At 48.0% G+C, this 18,380-nt stretch overlaps 1 long non-coding RNA gene across 1 annotated transcript in view; it reads left to right on the top strand.

The window, feature by feature from the left end:
* LOC309872666 overlaps positions 1-18,127 on the top strand; it is a 65,767-nt gene extending 47,640 nt beyond the window's left edge. The window contains exons 2-3 of the long non-coding RNA XR_014316044.1: positions 15,436-15,653; positions 17,631-18,127. This is a non-coding gene — a long non-coding RNA (uncharacterized lncRNA). The remainder of the gene's footprint in view (positions 1-15,435; positions 15,654-17,630) is intronic.
* The last annotated feature ends 253 nt before the right edge of the window (positions 18,128-18,380 follow it).

Raw genomic sequence — 18,380 nt, forward strand, 5'->3', positions numbered from 1 at the left:
GTCCCTCATGAATTCTGGATTCCCGTCCGGCTGTTCTTCCCACCCCACCACCCCCCAGTCACGGAGCACAACCTCTCACCTCTTGTCAGGAGTAGCTGAGTAACACAGAGAGGCAGCAAGGTTTCATATTACTAATATTCCGGTATTTTTACAAAAGAGACAAGAGCACACTCATTAGTACACTGTGAAATATTACCCTAAATGAGTAAGATTAAATTATAGTTGTCAAAATAGAGACCACAGCACACACCACGATTTGATGTCCCTAATTCTTTTTTTTTTTTTCCCCCTTACTTGCTAATTTGTGAAATTAGCTAACACACGGTGGGCACCCCTGTCATTAGGGAGATGGTCGCTTCTGCTCTAACACACAGGTTTGCATACCCTGCTTCCCATGGCTTCTGGCATTCTGTACCCGGGGCACCACATGGGCTGATTATTTGGTTCTTTTCTCTCTTCAAGCTTTTGCAAACCACATATGAATTTTCTCCTTTTGAAATTGGTGACGAGGAGATGAGTGTTCTCCAGGAAGATGCAAAAAACACCATTTTGCTCTGAAATTGGAAATTCCAGCCCCATTTAGAATGACTAACATCGCCTTATCCTTCCTGTTGTGTTCGTGTGCACGCAGAAGTGTGTCTGTATTCTTATGAATGCAAAAAGCAGGCACTGTGCTAGCTTCAGTCTGCTGGCTGGTGGAGTGGTCTTTGCTGACCACTCACCTGGAAGGATGCAGCCAGCCTCTTGGCCTCTGGGCGCTCTGGGAAAGCTTCAAGCCCCAGACCGTGCCATCGAGTTCCTCCGAGGGCCTCCTGCTTTCTGCGAGCGTCTTGCAGATCCTGCCTTTCAGTCCTCAACATCCCCATGAGTTAGGCACTTTGACTTCTCTTTAAGGAGTCTGCAGCTCATAGCAGGGCAGTGCACTTCCCAACGCCATGCACCTGGTGAGAGACAGGATGGGAGCCCGTGCCTGTGCCCGTGCCCGCTCCTGGAGCCCTGTGGCTCTCGTCCAGCTGCGCTCGACTGCTCGCTGTTATTGGGAGACGAGTGTGTTTGGGAGACCCAGAAAGAGGATGTGAGAAGAGAGCGACCAGGGAGAAGGGAGAGGACCGGGGTCCGAGGCAGGCACTGAAGAGAGACTTGCAGGTATCTCATTCCGAATTTTAACAGAGTTTTTGTTGTTGTTGCTTTTTGTTGTTGTTGTTGTTTGTTGTTGTTGTTTTGTTTTTTTAAAGTAGTTTCCTGAAGAATATTGAGAAAGCACGATGATCGATGTCTGTCGATAATGCATTTGCGTATTTTCTCTGTCAATATTTTCCTGCAAGCACCAGTGTCTTTCATGTCCGTGTGCAGCCCCTGGTGTGGCTGTCGCAATGGTGCCCTCCCCACGACCCTGTGCTGGCCTTTAGGTTCCCTTCTGAGCAAAAGACACAGGACACTAGCGTCCTGGCTTCCTCGCCAGGTTGTCTCTCTACCCTCTCTACCTTCCTGGCCGGGTTCCGGGAGTGCAGCCTGGGAGCCTTGAATTGCCTGCGGGTGCCATCCACCCCGATGCTCCTTGGCTAGAGATGCACAGCACGTTGTAAAGACTGAGGAGCTCAGTGTGGGCCCAGCCCCGGCCCCCAGCTCCGGAGCGAGCGCTGTCCCCCGCCTTCCAGGGGGAAGCAGAGAGGCTTCTGAGTGGGTCTCCTCAGCTAGTGGCCTCACTCTCCCAGAGATCTTCACCCACTGTATGCTTTGCCCCAAAGAAAGCCTCTTTCAGATGAATCTCTCTGCTTTCATTACGAGAATGTTCATATAATAAGTGTAAACAATTTATGTGAAAACTACTTTTAAATGTCCAATATGGTCATGAACCCAACCTGACTGATGGAGGCGTTACTGCGCCCAGCTCAGAAGGACAGGCTTGCAGAGATGCTCTTTCATTCTCCTAAGGGGCAATTTGGGTCCATGTAACATTCCCCTGATAGTCAGGAACAAAGTTTGATTTTTTCCCGCAGTTCCTCCTCATCCCGGAGCACATTATCACCTTCCAAAAAGATACAAGGCAGATCTATCTTGGAAGGCTTGTATATCTGACGACAAGGTCAGGCAGTTTGGCGGAGCGAGTTCTCCGAGCTGTGCTCACCCTTCAGCACCTGCTGCCGGTGCAGTCCGAGACTAGCCCCGACTGATTTTCTCAGGGGAGCCCCGCCATGAATGGAGGAATAGGGGCTCGTAGGTTTTCACTCCGCTCCTCCTTCCAATTAAAAGACTGGCAGACTCTGTCGAGATGTGGAGCTGATAAGCATTTTTAAATCTTCTCTTTGTGTGTCCAGGTCTTCTGAAATCCGGGATGTTGTAATGACACAGCATCTCACGGCTTGTCGCATTCCTGTCCCAGCACCTCGGCCCGACTCCGCCCTTTCCGAGGGCACTTCTGCCATCAGCGTCTCTCCTTCCCGCCCTTCGGGACTCTTGAGGAGATGCTGCTCCGACCATGTGATCTAGAGACTTTCCCAAGTGTCTCTTGGGCTTCATCTCCCTTCTCCATTTTTTTTTTTTAAACATTTATTGTTATTTGAAAATATCCTTTTGCCCTAGTGGTTTGCTTTTTATGGCCTTTCCTCTACTTTTGCTCGAATGAAAACGCCCTGAGAACAGGATGAGAACAGGATGCTTTCGAGTTATTCCCTGAGTTATTCCCCACAGCCTGGAACACAGCAATTGCTCCATAAATATCTGTCAAAGGAATGAATGAAGAAATGAGCGGATGAATAATTGAGTTTCAAAACTGCTCAAACATCTTGACCAGGTTGTCGCTCTTTATTATCCCTGTTGACCCTCCACCCAACCTCTTAGCTTTGGTCCATTTGCTTTTCCTCTGGATGCAGACCCTGCTGGTGGTCCCTTCCCTTTGCAGCAAACCTGACACCTTCAGCCTCTTTTGTGTGTTTTGAATCTGCTGCTACATTGCAAAAGTCCTCGTTCCGTCCCTCCCCACCCCTCCCCTTTTCTGTATGCTGGTACAGGAGCTGCACGCTGACAGGCTCAGGAGGTAGCACCCCGTAAGTCAGGAGACCGCTGTTCTGCCTCCCGAATGTTACAGGTCTGGGGTATCCCTACAGGGGACGAGATGGGGTCAGAGCGGATGGTCCTTGCTATCTGTTTCCAGGCAAGTGTCACACAAGTGCATGAAGACGGTACCTGTTCAGTCCACTGCGACTGTCCTATGTGTACCTTCGACTCCTAAATGTGGCTTCAGCTGTTTTTTCTGCTCAGTGGTGCAGTCCGAGCTCTGACGTCTGAGGCTAATAGCCAGGCACATGCTTTAACATAAGTTCATGCTCATTTATCTTCAGTAAAACAATCTTCTACATATAGATGTTGTATAGATCCGCGTTCAGAAATAATTTAAAATGATTTTTTTTGTTCTGTCTTCCAATAGGTAATACATTTCAATATTGAGGTATAACTTACCTAGAGTACCAGGCAGTGCCTTGAAAACTCAGACACTAGACTCTGATTTGGAAGGTGGGCTTAGCAGACAGAATTTCAAGGCCCTCAAGTATGTATCCAGTGGTGGGATACATTGTATTTGAATTAAAACTCACCACTTTTAGTATAAATAAGCTGCAGGCTACTCTCTATCTGCTTTTTTAAAGTATCCCAGAGAACTAGGCTTAATGGTTTGTCAGAGAGTGGGCATTTGCCCTTGACCTTGGCATCAATGTCCTCCCTCCAACATTTAACTATTCCCCAGAGGGGCCAGCTTTGCACGCTTGCATGGGGAAGAGGCCAGGGAGGGGGCAGGGACTAGCAGACTATGGCGAAGGGGGGCCAGGGAAGAAGAAAACTACCCTCCCCCACCAAGTGCCAATGTGTGTGAAGTGCCGCTGGATGTTTCAAATGTGTGAGTTCTTTTTATTCGTTTGATCAATAATCCGCACATAGAAATTCAGCAGATACTTTACACCATCTCTTTCTGTCTTTTTGGATGGAATTTCACTTGTATTTGTAATACTTTGAAAATTACTTAATCTCTCATTAAATCGCTGGTGTATGCCTTTTTAAATGATGTTTGCATAGGCCATTAAACAGAATGAATAAAAGAGAAGTCCTATGATCTAGGACATTGCTTTTAGAATTGATGCCTACCCAGTGCCTTATCCTGAATTTACTTAGAATACATAAAGGAGCTACATATGCATGAACCCTTGAGGACTGCTTATGCTGAGTTATAGTTTAAATAACTACATAATTACAGTGGGTTAAAAAAGGGGCAAAACCAGGATGCTTCTCTCCACCTTTGCCCTCTGATTTAGTCTAGAGGATAACTCATATATACATCCACTTCTTTGTACAATTTTTATGTATTTATATATGGTACATAATGTTAGATTCCCATCTGTTATGGTATTCGAGATTTTTCAGGGAAAGCAATTGTCACCATAAAGTTTATAAATAGTTACCATTCTGATTAATGTGGCCAACCAGAAGTATATGCTAACCTGACTGGTGCAGAAAGCTCCCCACCCCCAATTCTGTGTGATGCAAATTCCTGTGTCGAGTACCCGAACTGGACTTGTTCTCTAAGCTACCATTTAGATGCCTTCCTGCCACCAGGAAGGGTGCTAACATGTGCACACACCTGCACAGAGGAATTTAAGTGTTTTTTTTTTTCTTTTTTTCATTTTTTTCTTAGCAACGTGGCTATTTATTTTTCATCAGACAGCTCCTTCAGCTAGCTGGTTATATCCACAATCTAGCCTCCATTTGCGGTCTTTTGAGAAAACACATTCATGTGCCTTGGAATGTAAACACAGAATTGCAAAATTTGACTTTGGTCCCAACCCAGAGCCTCTCCATATTCCTTTGGCCCTACTTAGTGGACTGGAGGATTCTCTCTTTCTCCATCTGCATTAGCGTTCTTGGGTTGCTGTAACAAAGCATCCCAGACCAGGTTGCTTGAACAATAGAAATGTGTTATCTCACAGGTCTGGAGGCTGGAAATCCAAGATCAAGGGGTCGGCAGGCTTGGTTCCTTTTTGGGCATTGAAGGACGGTGTCTTCTAGCCTTTCTCTCCAGCACCCCGTGGTTTGCCGGCGATCTCTGACATTCCTTGGTGCTTAGATACATCAGGCCAATCTCTGTCTTTATCTGCATGTGTGAGGATGTTGTCCTGCTGTCTAGGTCCATATTTCCCCTTTTTATAAGAATTAGATCAGCGGTCACCTACTCTATGGCTTCATCTAAAATAATTACACCCTCCACAGCCCTATCTTCCAAGAAGTTTCCACATTTGGGTACTGGAGGATAGGAAGTCAACGTGTGAATTTTGAAGGGGATGAAATTTCACTCATAACACCATCTATGGCCATGGAGATGGTGTTGCCACCAACTGCCCACATGAAAGCACTACCAGCACCACGGGTGACTTCCACTGATGCCTGTGCCAAAGCTCCATGTTGGGTGTTTCCTCTAAGGGCGGCGTTCCTCACACATGAAACCATTGGCCCTATGCTGTTAGACCTCAGGTGCCCAGCCTTCCCAGGAGGCCATGGCAAGCCATCTCCCATGTGTGCTTCCACATTGATGTATCCATCTTGCCAAGGAACTAAGCATGACCCACAGGTCTGGAGTAGGAACAATCATGAAGGCATCCTTGCTTTGTCCCGATGCCCCCTGTGTCTGCTTTATGTGGAGAGTATGCAGGGAAGGAAAAGACACTCATGGTGTTGGGTAATCAGAGTTCCTCGGGAATTTGGTTAAATGTCATCTCCTTCTTGTCCAAAGTCTCCTGTACTCTGGAGCAGTAGCACAAGAATACAGATGGTCATGGCATGAGGCAAATGAACACGTGGAAGTGGCAGGAGCTCTCAGGGCTTTCACCAAGAATAGCTGTGCTTCTCGCAATGGTCTGCTTGACCCGTCACATTCCATGATCCAAATAATACAGGTCTGTGGGTTCATGCTTTTCTTCCATTAGGGGAGTTCACTTACAGTCTCTTTCCCATAAAGAATTATACCACCTTGCGAGTATGGACAGACCTGCCCACGTTATATCATAAGTTACTTCCAGGCCCAGTGTTTATATTTCATTTCATAGATATTTACTGCAGATTATGCTAGACAACCAAGTGGCTTCATCAGTGTTCAATAGCAATATGTAGTATTTAGCTAATATGATGTGAACTCATCATATTCTGTAATTAATAGAATGTGTCGCAGCACGGCATCTTGCACACAATGGTTACAAAATATGTTTGCCAGATAAAGGAATAGATGGATTATAAGACGCATGATACATTACAGCCTTATCTCCATCCTGCAGCCAAGGACATGAAAGCTCAGGTGGCTGCAAAAACTCTCCCAAGATCGTCCTGCAAGGAAATGCCAGCTCTGAGAGGTAAGCTGTGTCTGACCCTGAAACTCCTGTTTCCTCTATCATTTTGCTACACGAAGTCATAACAGGGACATCTTTAAAACATAGTCTTTTCATTGTCTCTCGTGGAATCACAACGGCTGCTGTGTTTTAAAAAAGTTGAATGAAGTTAGGAGGCAATCACGCTGAATAGTAAATCTTTTTTCCAATTTTAAGAAAAAAGTACCCCAATATGTTACAATTCTACTTAAAGTTATTGAATTGTTGGCCATCTTAGAACCGATTGTATCGACAGCAGTGGATTTGGCTCTGGACACCGTGTATGAAGAGAATGGGACCACATTTAAAGTCATTCCGTGGAGGATGACGTAGTTATAGTAAGAGGAGGGAGTTCTGTGCCAGGGAATGTGGTCAAGGCCTGGCAGGCTGGCCGTGCAGACAGCACATAGCACCTAACCCACTGCGAACATCCACTGTCTGGGGATGGACGGACGGACGGATGGATGGAGCATCACATGGGTCACCAGAGTTCATTGCTTTGAAAATGCCTCTAAACTCCGAGACTCTCTCAGTCTAGGATTCTCCGGTTCCATATTTGGTCCTACACAAGAACAGTGTTATTCCTTCTACAGTATGTGAAGTACTGGACTGCTCACTATGCTGTAGATCCATATTCTGACATTCTGAGAGAGGAAATTCTCTCTGAATGCTCAATGTCGATGAGTGTGCTGCTGTCTGGCACGCCGTCATTCACGCCATCTGTGCCGGTGGCATCGTGCCTAATTGCAAGGTGGCCTGACAGTTTTAAGGGGCCCGGCCTGCCAATCACATTTGAGCTTAGCTAGCTAACCTGCAGAACTCAGAATATAATAAGCCGAAAAATGTTATCCTGCTGATGAATCGCAACTGCAAATGAAAAGATCATGCTTCATTAAAGATTGCCATCTTTTTTGAATGAGGTAGGCATCCTTTAAATAGCCTCTCCTGAGTTCACGTCCCCCCCCACCCCATGACCGCTGCTATGGGATCTCATGCCGTGGAGAGATCACAGACAAAGACCACGTCGTGTCCAGCCAGAGCCACTGAAGCCTTACAAATGTTCAGAGTGTCTTAAACTCTCCTGCTTGGAAACAAATGCACCAAGCTGCCAGAATTTCACAGCATTGTCTTCCTATAATAAGCAAACATCTGTTACCCTAAAACTCAGTTTATCTTTTGGAAAAGACACAGTGGAAGTCTGCGTAGGAGCAAACTTGCTCACCTCCTGCAATTGTCATGGCAAAGACCCAACGTAAGCATTAAACTATGTAGATTGTTCACTGCTTTCCCGACACTGGAAATCTGGGAATGTGTGTATAGGGTTAGAGCTGCTGGTTAGAGATGAGAGAGTAGGCTGGGGGATGTTAAAAGACTTACTCAAGATCAAACAGGTAGTTAATGCAGAGCTGGGATCATAACGCCTGACACAGTCTCCTTTCTCCCCAAACACAGCTGCAGTCATGGTAATTGCTATTCTAACAAAATGGCATCAGGGGTTTTGAGAAGTCTGGGTTGACCATGTTTTTCTTGTTAGCTCGCTGTCCCTTTATGACGCTTCCTCTCTTTTTTTCTTTTTTAGCGTAATCAACCCAACTGGTCATGCACTTAAACACATTTCTTCTGTATAATGACTCTATAAAAATGTTGAAGATTTGAGGCTCATTTTCTTTAAGACATTTAATATGGCCGGCCCATCTCTTGTTTTTATGAAGTAATGTCTATTGTGAGCCATGCTCCGTGTCTGTGGCAGACAGACGCTGTTGCGACTCTGTGTGGGCTGTGACCTAGTACTGAATGCATAGCAGGACTGCTGTGGGGAGGAGTGGAAATCAAAAAGGCAGAATGTCATCAAAGAATGTAGATAGGAATGATGTTGAATGATACTGGCTCTTAAAATAGAGTCCAGACTTTTTTTTTAGAGGGTTTATTTATTTATTTATTTATTTATTTTTGAAAGAGTGAGCATGTGTGTGTTTGTGACAGAGAGAGAGAGAGAGAGAAAGATTGACATTTTGAGAGACCGAGAGAGCACGCGCAGGGGGTGGGGAGGGGCAAAGGCAGAGGGAGAAGCAGACTCTTCAGATGCGGGGCTTGATCCCAGGATCCCAGGAGCATGACCCGAACCGAAGGCAGACGCTTAACCCACGGAGCCACCCAGGCACCCCAGAACCCAAAGTTTTGAGAGTGGTGTGCCTCACGTATCGTTTCTACTTCCATGGTCTCTGCTTGAATACCTCCATATGCATGTGAGGCATGTTGCATGGGCTGAATCGGACAGAAACAAGTTGAGAAACCGTGTGTTGCAACCTGTCAACCCACTTAGTCTTCATTCGTTCCCCATCCCTGAATGGGCAGCCGTCAGTCTCCTGGATCATGCTCAGGCATTACAACAGACTTGTTTCCAGTTACTAAAACTCCAGGCTGATCTAGATCCACCATCGTATCTCACACCCCAGCCTAGGGTTCAGGTCCGACTCAGGCTCCGCAGCCTTGAATGGGGAAGCAAGGCGTCATCCACCCTAACTTGTCCACCTCATACTAACTACATCATCGACACCATCATTGCCTCTACTTTCTGGAAAGCCGGGATGAAGGGCAAGGCCCTGTGTGATTAGGGACCTCTGTACAGATTCCTGAATGTGGTGTAGTCACACTGGGCCATGGGGTTTGGGTTTCCCGGAGGTGTAACTGGCAGTCTGCCTCCCCTCCTCGCCCATGCAACATACAGTGTATTGTTTCCTGGCGTAGATGATCACCCGCCTTTGGCCCAGCTGATCTCCTGGGAGTCACCTCTTGCTAACACCAGGCATTCTTGCTCTTGGAAATCTGTGTATGTCCTTGCATCCCAAAGATAAATACTGCACCCGGTCTCCTATTTTAAGTCCAAAGGACAATAGATGAAGTGTCTGAGAACAAGGATGATGACTTCTAAACAACTCCTGCAAAGGATGGGGCTGGCTGCCATTTTCAAAAATTAGGGATTGTCACCTAGCTTCTCAGTTTTTTTTTTTTTTTAAAGATTTTATTTATTTACTTGACAGAGAGAAATCACAAGTAGATGGAGAGGCAGGCAGAGAGAGAGAGAGGGAAGCAGGCTCCTCGCTGAGCAGAGAGCCCGATGTGGGCCTCGATCCCAGGACCCTGAGATCATGACCTGAGCCGAAGGCAGTGGCTTAACCCACTGAGCCACCCAGGCGCCCACCTAGCTTCTCAGTTTAATGGCTTTAACAAGGCTCTAAAAATGGGAACAATATTGAATAGTCAGCTACATTTATTTATATCAAACCTTGATCTGAAAAAATTCTGAGGTGGTTCTTTACCAAAAGAAGAAAAAGAAAAGAAAAGAAAACATGTACAAGAAAACATTGCACACAGTTGGATAATTTTGCTAGAAATACGCAATTCACATCTTTAGGCTCTCCATGGCAAAACGATCCGACGTGCCTTTGGTTATACATGACTTCTGTAGACCAAAGATGCACAATGATAAAACTTTTTTAAATTTTCTTTGGGGAAAAAAAAAAAAAAAGATGCAGCATTATCTTGTGGAAGCATATGGGAAAGCAGTGAGTCATGTTCTCAAGGGGCAGCAGAGATCTAGACACTCCAGAAAGAAGGTGTGGGGGGTCCCCCAACTTTCAGCCTCCATAAGTATTTGCCCTTTTGATAGCTTCCGTTTTCCGATCTGCAAAGAATGGGAATTAAATGTATCTCAAATAATTACTTGAGGGTTTGCACAAAGTATCATAAATACAATCCCCCAACTGGCACAGAAGAACATTTTTTTTTAATCTGTGAAAAAGTTATTTATAGATATCAGATTCTTATCTAAACGAACACACATTTTAAACCATAGACATTTCTTAACATTTAACTCCTAAAGACCTGGGTAAATATTATGTCCCTGTTTTAGGTTGATGGCAAAGCTGGGCTCAAGGACAGGTTTGCTAAAGAAGTAAGAGCCTTTCTTCAAGGACAAATCATAGCATCGCCCTCTTCCTCTTACATCACAACTGGTGAATACAGTCACTCTGCAAAGCTAAAACGTTCTGCGATTGCTGTCTAGGTCAATCACCGTCATTTGGCCCGTCCCTCTCTTTCTTGCAGGGAGGCCTTGTCAATAAGCCAATCCCTCCCAGGCTTCAGGTGGCTGCGATTAAGCTTCGGCCCTCCCCTCGGGTTTCCAGAATCTGGGCGTACTGTGGATAAATCCACCCCATCTGAAAGGTGGGGAGGAAAGAGGAGACAGCAGGGCCAGCATGTCTTTCTGCTGCCTTCTTCCCTTCAGTGGGGACTTTAACTATGTTCTCTCGATGTTCATGTTATTTCCTATTTTTGAGCAGAATGGCTAGAAGCAGTAACAGCAGCAGCAAAGCCACGGGTCTGTCAGCCATCTCTGCCTTTCTCACACACGTGCTCTCTCCGTCACATACACACAAGCACATGTCGTTCTTGTGAGTGTTGAGTTTCCAAATATAGGAAATGAGACTGTGATTTCTAGAGCAATCATTGGACCATCCTTAAAAGCTTCAGAATTTATCACTACTGCTAGAATGCACAAGAAAAGGGATGCCGCGCACACGGACCTCCACATTGTCCAGAGCCCCCCACCCCCACCACACGTGCAGAGTGCCCTCACCACGCATGGCATTCAGCCTCAAAGGGCTTTTTAAAGTTTCTGCTCCATGTTGGGCCACAGTATGGTAGTTCAGAACAATCCTGCAGAGGACAACAGGGCTGGTCAGCATAAAGCCAGGGAGATTTAAAGCCAGGGGCCATGGTAAGCAACCTTATCAGATGCCCACCTAGACTGTAACCCACGTGTGCACATGCCTGGTGTAATCCCCCAACAGTGAATACGATGACTACCATTCCCGTGGTGAGGTGGGGTTACGCAGCGCAGCCGGCTCCAGAAAAGAGCTGGAAGAGCTGTCTACTTCGATGAGCACTGAAAGAGACGGCGGCCATCCTACATGAAGAGATTTGAAGCATGAGCTGGGATTTTACCCAAGGAAGATCCTCCATTGCTGGCTTCGTGTTGGAAGGGGCCAAGTGACAAGGATGTGAAGCTCCCGAAAGCAAACCCAGAAACAACGCCCACCACCCCACTCCTCAACAAGGAACTGGAGTCTGCCAAGGACAAGAGTGAGTTGGGAAGGGGGCCCTGGGGCCCAGAGGAGAACCCAGGCCCCGGGGGCTTTGATTGTGCCTCGTGTGCAGTTTGCTGGCGGAAAGCACGGTCCTGTCACATCTGGACTCGCAGAGCGGAGAGCTAGTGAGTGAGTGGGATTTCCCCACACCAACTCCATTGAGAGAGGAGTTACACACCATAAAATCCATTCTTTTAAAGTTTACGATTTAGTAATTTTTATTACATTCACAGAGCTGTCCATTATCTGATTTCAGAACATTTTCATCACCCCCCAAAAGAAAGGTTCTCCCGTTAGCAATCAATCCCCCTCACCCCTGACCTCCTGGCGACCACTCGCCTGCCTTCTGTCTTACAGATTCAGCCGTTCTTGACATTTGAAGTAAATGACATCATAGGACATGTGTCCATCTGCGTCTGTTCCTTTCACTGAGCTGCAGCATGTGTAATTACTCCATTCCTTTTTACAGCTGAATAAATGTCCACGGTATGGATAGATCACATTTCATTTACACATTCACTTGTTGATGGACGTTTGGGTTGTTTCTCATTTTTGCTTATTAAGGATAATGTTGCTGGAACATTTCTGTCCAGGTTTTTGTGTAGACACAGATCTTCAATCCCTGTGAGTGTGCATCTAGGGGGTAGAATATTGCATGATATGGCATGTCTATGCTTAACATTTTGAGGACCTGCCAACGGGTTTTCCCAAGTGACTGTACCATTTTGCTTCCCACAGGCGACGAATGAGACTTCCAATTTCTCCACAGGCTCACCAACATTTGTTACTGTCGGTTATCATCATGGGATTATTGGCCATTTGCATGTCATTCTTGAAAATATGTCTATTCAAGTTCTTTTCCCATCTAAAAATATTGGAATGTCTTTTTACTATTGAGTTGTAAGAATTCTTTATATATCCTGGATACAAGTCTTCTACCACATAAACGATTTACAAATACATTCTTCCATTCTATTAATTGTCTTTTCACCTTCTGATGGTATGTTTTGAAACACAGAGGTTTTAGGTTTTGCTAAACTCAAAATTATTTATATTTTATTTTGTCACGTGTGCCTTTATTGTCTCATCTAGGAGACTACCACCTAAACCTGGGTCAGGAAGTTTTACTCCTGTTTCTTTCAAAGACATCCATAGCTTTAGCTCTTAGGGTTCAATGCGTAGTTAATTTTGAGTTAGTTTTTATATGAAGTGAAATAGGGGTCCGCTTTCATCTTTTGCGTGTGGGTATTTAGTTCTCTAGCATCATTTGTGTTAAAGATTATTTCCCCCCATTGAGTTTGCCTGACACCTTGCCAAAAATTTACCGATGATACGCACGAGTTTATGACTGGGTTCTCATTTCATTCTGCTGATGTCTACGTGTATCCTTATGTCACTATCACATTGCCGTAAGCTTCGGGGAAGCGTGAGTCCTTCAAATTTGTTCTGTATAAAGACTGTCTGGTCATCCCTGGTCCCCCGCCTCTCCCTCGGAATCTTAGGACTAGTCTGAATCCGTTGTTTTCCTACAGAAAAATCTTCCTGGAGCAGGCAGGATGTGAGGGTCCACACTGCCTCGCGGCCACTCTTCATAGAAAGTCAAGAAGGCGTCCACACTGGAGTGCTCAGTCTTGCATATTAGCGTCAATCACTTTATAGCATCTCATTACCTCCTCCAGAGGCCGGTGGGCCAGTGGAAGGTACCCGGCTTGAGGGGAGCACCCAGATTGTAACTGAGGAGGGGAATGCAAACTGAGGGCTGGACGTGTGCAACGAGGTAGAGCTATAGTCCTGAGTGGAGCCACAACCAGAAAAGCGGTGATGAGTTCAGCGTTGCCCGGCACATGTTACATGCTTTATAAGCAGTGGGTGAATTACTTAATGAATAAGCCAAGAAGCTGAGTGACGGTGCAGGGTTTCTATGAGTGGTGTGAATGCTCAGAAGCCCATTTTTGTGTGGCTCTAGCTGCAGGCCTGGGTCCACAGACACTGACTACAAATAAGGAATGACACGCTGTGGGACTTCAGATCCTGTGTCCGATGCAAAAATCCCTACTTCTAGTGTTAGCATATGAGCTCAGATTAACTAACTGCATTTTCTTGCTAAAACGAAGACCCAAGGCATGATTTAATTAGTCAATCTCTTGCAAACGGATGGTTTAGAAGAGAATGGCTGTAGTAAGTTATCCTTGTAGCATTTTTATCCCTCATTGATTCTGCTCTGGTAAGCACATGCAATTCAACATCAAGAAAGAGAAGAATATGCTGAAGACGCGTCATTTTATAATGCCGGAGAGCAGATTTATAAAGACTCCCGCAGACTTGGAATGCCAGCCAATTTTTACAAGTATGAGCATTCTCCCAAGTTCTTCATTGTTTGGAGGACCTTGAGCCACACAGCAGTGACCGATTTATGAGGTCAGTTGATCATGGCGTTAGAAAAATGGGATCTATCGAGTATTGTCTGATCGAATACTGCATATTGCAGAAGTGGGACTCTCGATTCAGACATTTCAGCCTGAAAGGACGGGTTATCAGCCAAAGAACCAACTGGCGCATCCCATGAAAGCATTTATAGCAAGGGCAGTGCGGTTGTTATAAATTCTGTGCCCGGTGGCTCTTCAAGCAGGCCCTGGCGTTCCGTGTGGACGGCAGCACATTTCTATTGCATAAGCAACCCCTTATGGCCCTCTCGCTTTGTGTACATTACCGTGGCAAGCAAAGCCCAAGGCTATTGGCAGAGCTGACGATTTTTTTCAACATGATTACCACTGCTTGTGGATTAGGTAAACTGCAAGGAACCAGAAGCAGGGCTTTCCAGCTTGAGAGCTTGTGTATTTGCCAAATGAGTGGTTTTGAAAATTGGCCTGCCTTTGCTGAAACACGTTTTTCTACACTCTAAGAAACCTCCCTCAGAAAAGAAAAACGTTGTGCCAGAACACGGGAGGCCAAATGAACACTGTGCAACCTATCTTTTCTTCTTTCTTTTTCTTTTCTTTTCTTTTTTTTTCTTTTCTTTTCTTTTCTTTCTTTTCTTTTTCTTTCTTTCTTTCTTTCTTTCTTTCTTTCTTTCTTTCTTTCTGTTTCCTTTTGTGGAATGGAGACGGGGCAAGTGAGAACTCCATTCACCCCCCACCACTCTCTACAGTGGCTCTGTGCTGTGCGTCATGGGGTCATGGGGGGCAGTATTGGACAAGAAAGCTGTGGACCCTATTTCCAGTAACACCTACTCAGCCTCAGAAAACTCTGGGAGTAATAGGTTGATCAGAAGCCTGGTAAGTAGGAAAGTTTCCTGGAGATGTTTGAGGAGGGGCGAGGGGGTGGGGGACAGTTTGCAGGTGCCTTCCAACCGTGCCAGCAATGGACTCAAGGCAGAACATATTTAATTGCATGACAAGGGTTCTTTCTCAAATGCCCTCTTTCCAATCTCGGGTTTCTTGGCAGATGATATTGCAAACTAAGAATTGGTTGAATATATGGAAGCCAAAAATAAATAAATAAATAAATTTATATGTAATTTATATATTATATATAATAATAATAATAATAATAATGCATGTCTGGAGGTTTGAGTGGGGAGAAAGTCCTCCCTGTCTTGCTGAGAGGTGAAACAGCAAACAGCAGTCCAGGGAGAGGGCCCGTAGGCCAGAAGCTGCTAGGACCTTGGCAACCAGGACTCAGAGCCCTCAAGGCACAGCCCAGAAGGCAGCACACAATTCAGGATCCTCCGCCTCTACCGTAGATGTGGCCCTGGAGGACTTGCTCCGCAGATCGTCCTGGCTTTGCTTTCTCCCAAGCTCTGAAAATGGGGTCAAGTGATCTCAGATGTTTCAGCTCTGTAACTGCTATTAACCTTTTTTGTTTGTTTGTTTGCCTCATAGGGTGGGCGACAGTAAAATCCCGCCGTCTTGGCTCAGCGTCCGGGTCAGAGAGGTTTCCAGGAGCTGTGGGACTCTTCCGGGAGCCAGAAGCTTGCGTGTGGCCGTGGACCAGTCACTGTACCGCGCACTTGGCGCGTCCGTCCTTGTGGCCGGCCGGGGGCAGCAGGATCCGGGATCCGCGCGCCGCAGACGCAGGAGGGCAGCCCCGGGGAGGGCAGGTCTGGCGGGGGGTCCCCGGGGAAGCGGGTCGGGTGGGTGAGTGCAGGTCCGCGGAGGGGGCCTGGCCCTCGCCCGTCTGCGCGCGCACACCCCACACGGTTGCTCCGTCCGCGTGGACGTCTGCCTATTTCAAGTTTTGAGGGAGGAGCCCCTAAACCATTTCCTTACTATCTGATGGCGGAGTTGGATTCTGGAACAATCCGGGGTAGACAGGAAGGAAAATCCCAGCAACTGAAACATCGCCTTATCTCAGAGGCAGGTGAGCACGTGCTGTGGACCTGTGGGCCTGGGGCCAGGATGGAGCTGCCCACCTCTCTCCCGTGGCCGCCAGCCCACGTGCACCCTATGGGTGCTGCGCAGGGCGCCGGGCTGGGTGCTGCTGCTGGGCGCCGGGCTGGGTGCCGCTCTGGGTGCTGCTCTGGGTGCTGGGCTGGGTGCCGCGCTGGGTGCCGCTCTGGGTGCTGGGCTGGGTGCCGCGCTGGGTGCTGCTCTGGGTGCTGGGCTGGGTGCCGCGCTGGGTGCCGCTCTGGGTGCTGGGCTGGGTGCCGCGCTGGGTGCTGCTCTGGGTGCTGCGCAGGGCGCCGGGCTGGGTGCTGCGCAGGGCGCCGGGCTGGGTGCCGCTCTGGGTGCTGCTCTGGGTGCTGGGCTGGGTGCTGCTCTGGGTGCCGCGCTGGGTGCCGCTCTGGGTGCCGCGCTGGGTGCTGCTCTGGGTGCTGGGCTGGGTGCTGCTCTGGGTGCCGCGCTGGGTGCCGCTCTGGGTGCCGCGCTGGGTGCTGCTCTGGGTGCTGGGCTGGGTGCTGCGCTCCTTCCCGCGCTCGGGCTGTGCGCTCAGTGGCGCCTTCACCTGCCCGGTGTTTTCTCCCGCTCCCTGACCCGCTTGTCCGCAGCGCAGTTCACTCCCTGTGGTAGTTTTGAACACAGATCCACAAGGTCTTTGATAGTGTTCTCTTCGTGGGCGGGAGATAATTTCCTGCGCCCGGAGCGTGCGCTGCACGGCCGCTGCACACACGGAGTAAGGACAGGATGGTGTCTGGCGCTGCGTCGAGGTCCCGGAGCCACAGTAGCTTCGCAGAGGGGTCTCCTCTGTCCCCCCTTCCCTGTTCTCCCTTTCTGTCTCTAGTTTTCCTTCTCTCTCCTCTCTTCCATCTGTCTCTTTTCTGTCTCCCCCTCACCCTCACTTCTTTGCCTCTGTCTCTCATCACTTGCTGTGAGGGACGCCCGCTGCCGGAGGAGAAGTCCCCATGTCGGGGACTCGTGGCTCCAGCCTCGAGCCCTGTGTCGAGCTGCTGAGGAGCTGACGCTCGCGCCTTCTAGGACGGCAGCCTTTGCGGGACAGCCGGAGCCACCAGCGTCCTGCTAAGCTGCTCCTTGATTTCCGAAGGCAGACACTGTGCGTTGTGCTGAGCTGCTAAGTTTGGGGTATTTTGTTACAAAGCCACAGACAGCTACTATGCCTTGGACTCGTCCTTTGGTATAACTTCACCGGCCCCGGCAGCATGGTTCGTTGTGGATCATTAACGGGTTGGACCTGGCCCCTGAATCCCTTAACCCGTGTTCAGCCTCCCGGCCCCCGAGTCTGGTGTCCTTGTTGGCCTCCGAGGGATTTGTTCAAACACGTGCTTCCTACATTGGCTCTTCTTCCTGGAACAGCTTCCCTGCCTCCTAGTGGGTTCTGTGTAGGGGAATTCCAGGAACCTGTGGGGAGTCTGCGGAGAGGACGAACAGGCAGGGCCTGCCCAGACCTGGGCTGCAGTGTCGTCGGGCCATTTAAAGCCCCTTCTCCCCCAGCCACCGCCCCCGCTAATCCCTCCGTCACCCCAGGGGGACAAGCCTTGTCAGTTCTGCCTCGACTGGCCCCTCGGCTGTCCACCCTCGTCCTCTCTGTTCGGACACGGCTGCATCTTCAGGACTGGTTGCATGACTCTAAGCCCAAACTTAACAGTGCCCTTACTCTCCCCATCCTTCCTTCTCTTCAGGGTCTCACACCTGCAGCAGGTCCAGCGCTCCCGAAATAATACCGCCGGTCCCGTCACGTGCATATGCAGACAGCTTACCGGGCTTCCGAATTTCCCACAGATAATGTCTGGCTTTTTGTCTGAAGCTGGAGACTGGTTCTCACCAACAGCCTCTGAGCTTTGCCGTGTCTCCACCCACCCCCTTCCCCGCAAATTCCCAGTTTCTCCATCTCTCCATGCCCCGACCCTTCTGCAGGCAAAACGCACGTGGTTTGAAGCTGCGGAGTCTCGCGGCGACTTGTTGCATGCTACGGATGAATCGTGTATGTGCAAGCTTGTCTTTTGACACGGCTTCCCTGCCCCTCTGGTGATATTTCAACTTTATATTAATACGGTTTCCACAAACAATTGTAAATCACACCTCATTGTTCTTGAGAAACAATGAACACCGTCCTTCTCTGTTATCACGTATCAGGCGTGTAAGCACACGGTAGTCATTAAAATACACCAGTCTCAGTTTTCCCCTCTGCAAAATCATTGTGATTATTAAGGTCCTTCATCTTTTCTTTCTTTTTTTTTTGTGGGGAGGGGCTTTATTTTATTTACTTTTTATATTTTTTATTAACATGTAATGCATTATCTGCCCCAAGGGTACAGGTCTGTGAATCATCGTCTTAACCAGTTCACAGCACTCCGCACAGCACACACCTCCCCGATGTCCTTCACGCAGCCACCCTGTCCCTCCCCCACTGCACCCCCCACTCTAGCAAC

The sequence above is a fragment of the Mustela nivalis genome (assembly GCF_964662115.1).
Source record: "Mustela nivalis genome assembly, chromosome: 8".
Classification (NCBI taxonomy): Eukaryota; Metazoa; Chordata; class Mammalia; order Carnivora; family Mustelidae; genus Mustela; species Mustela nivalis.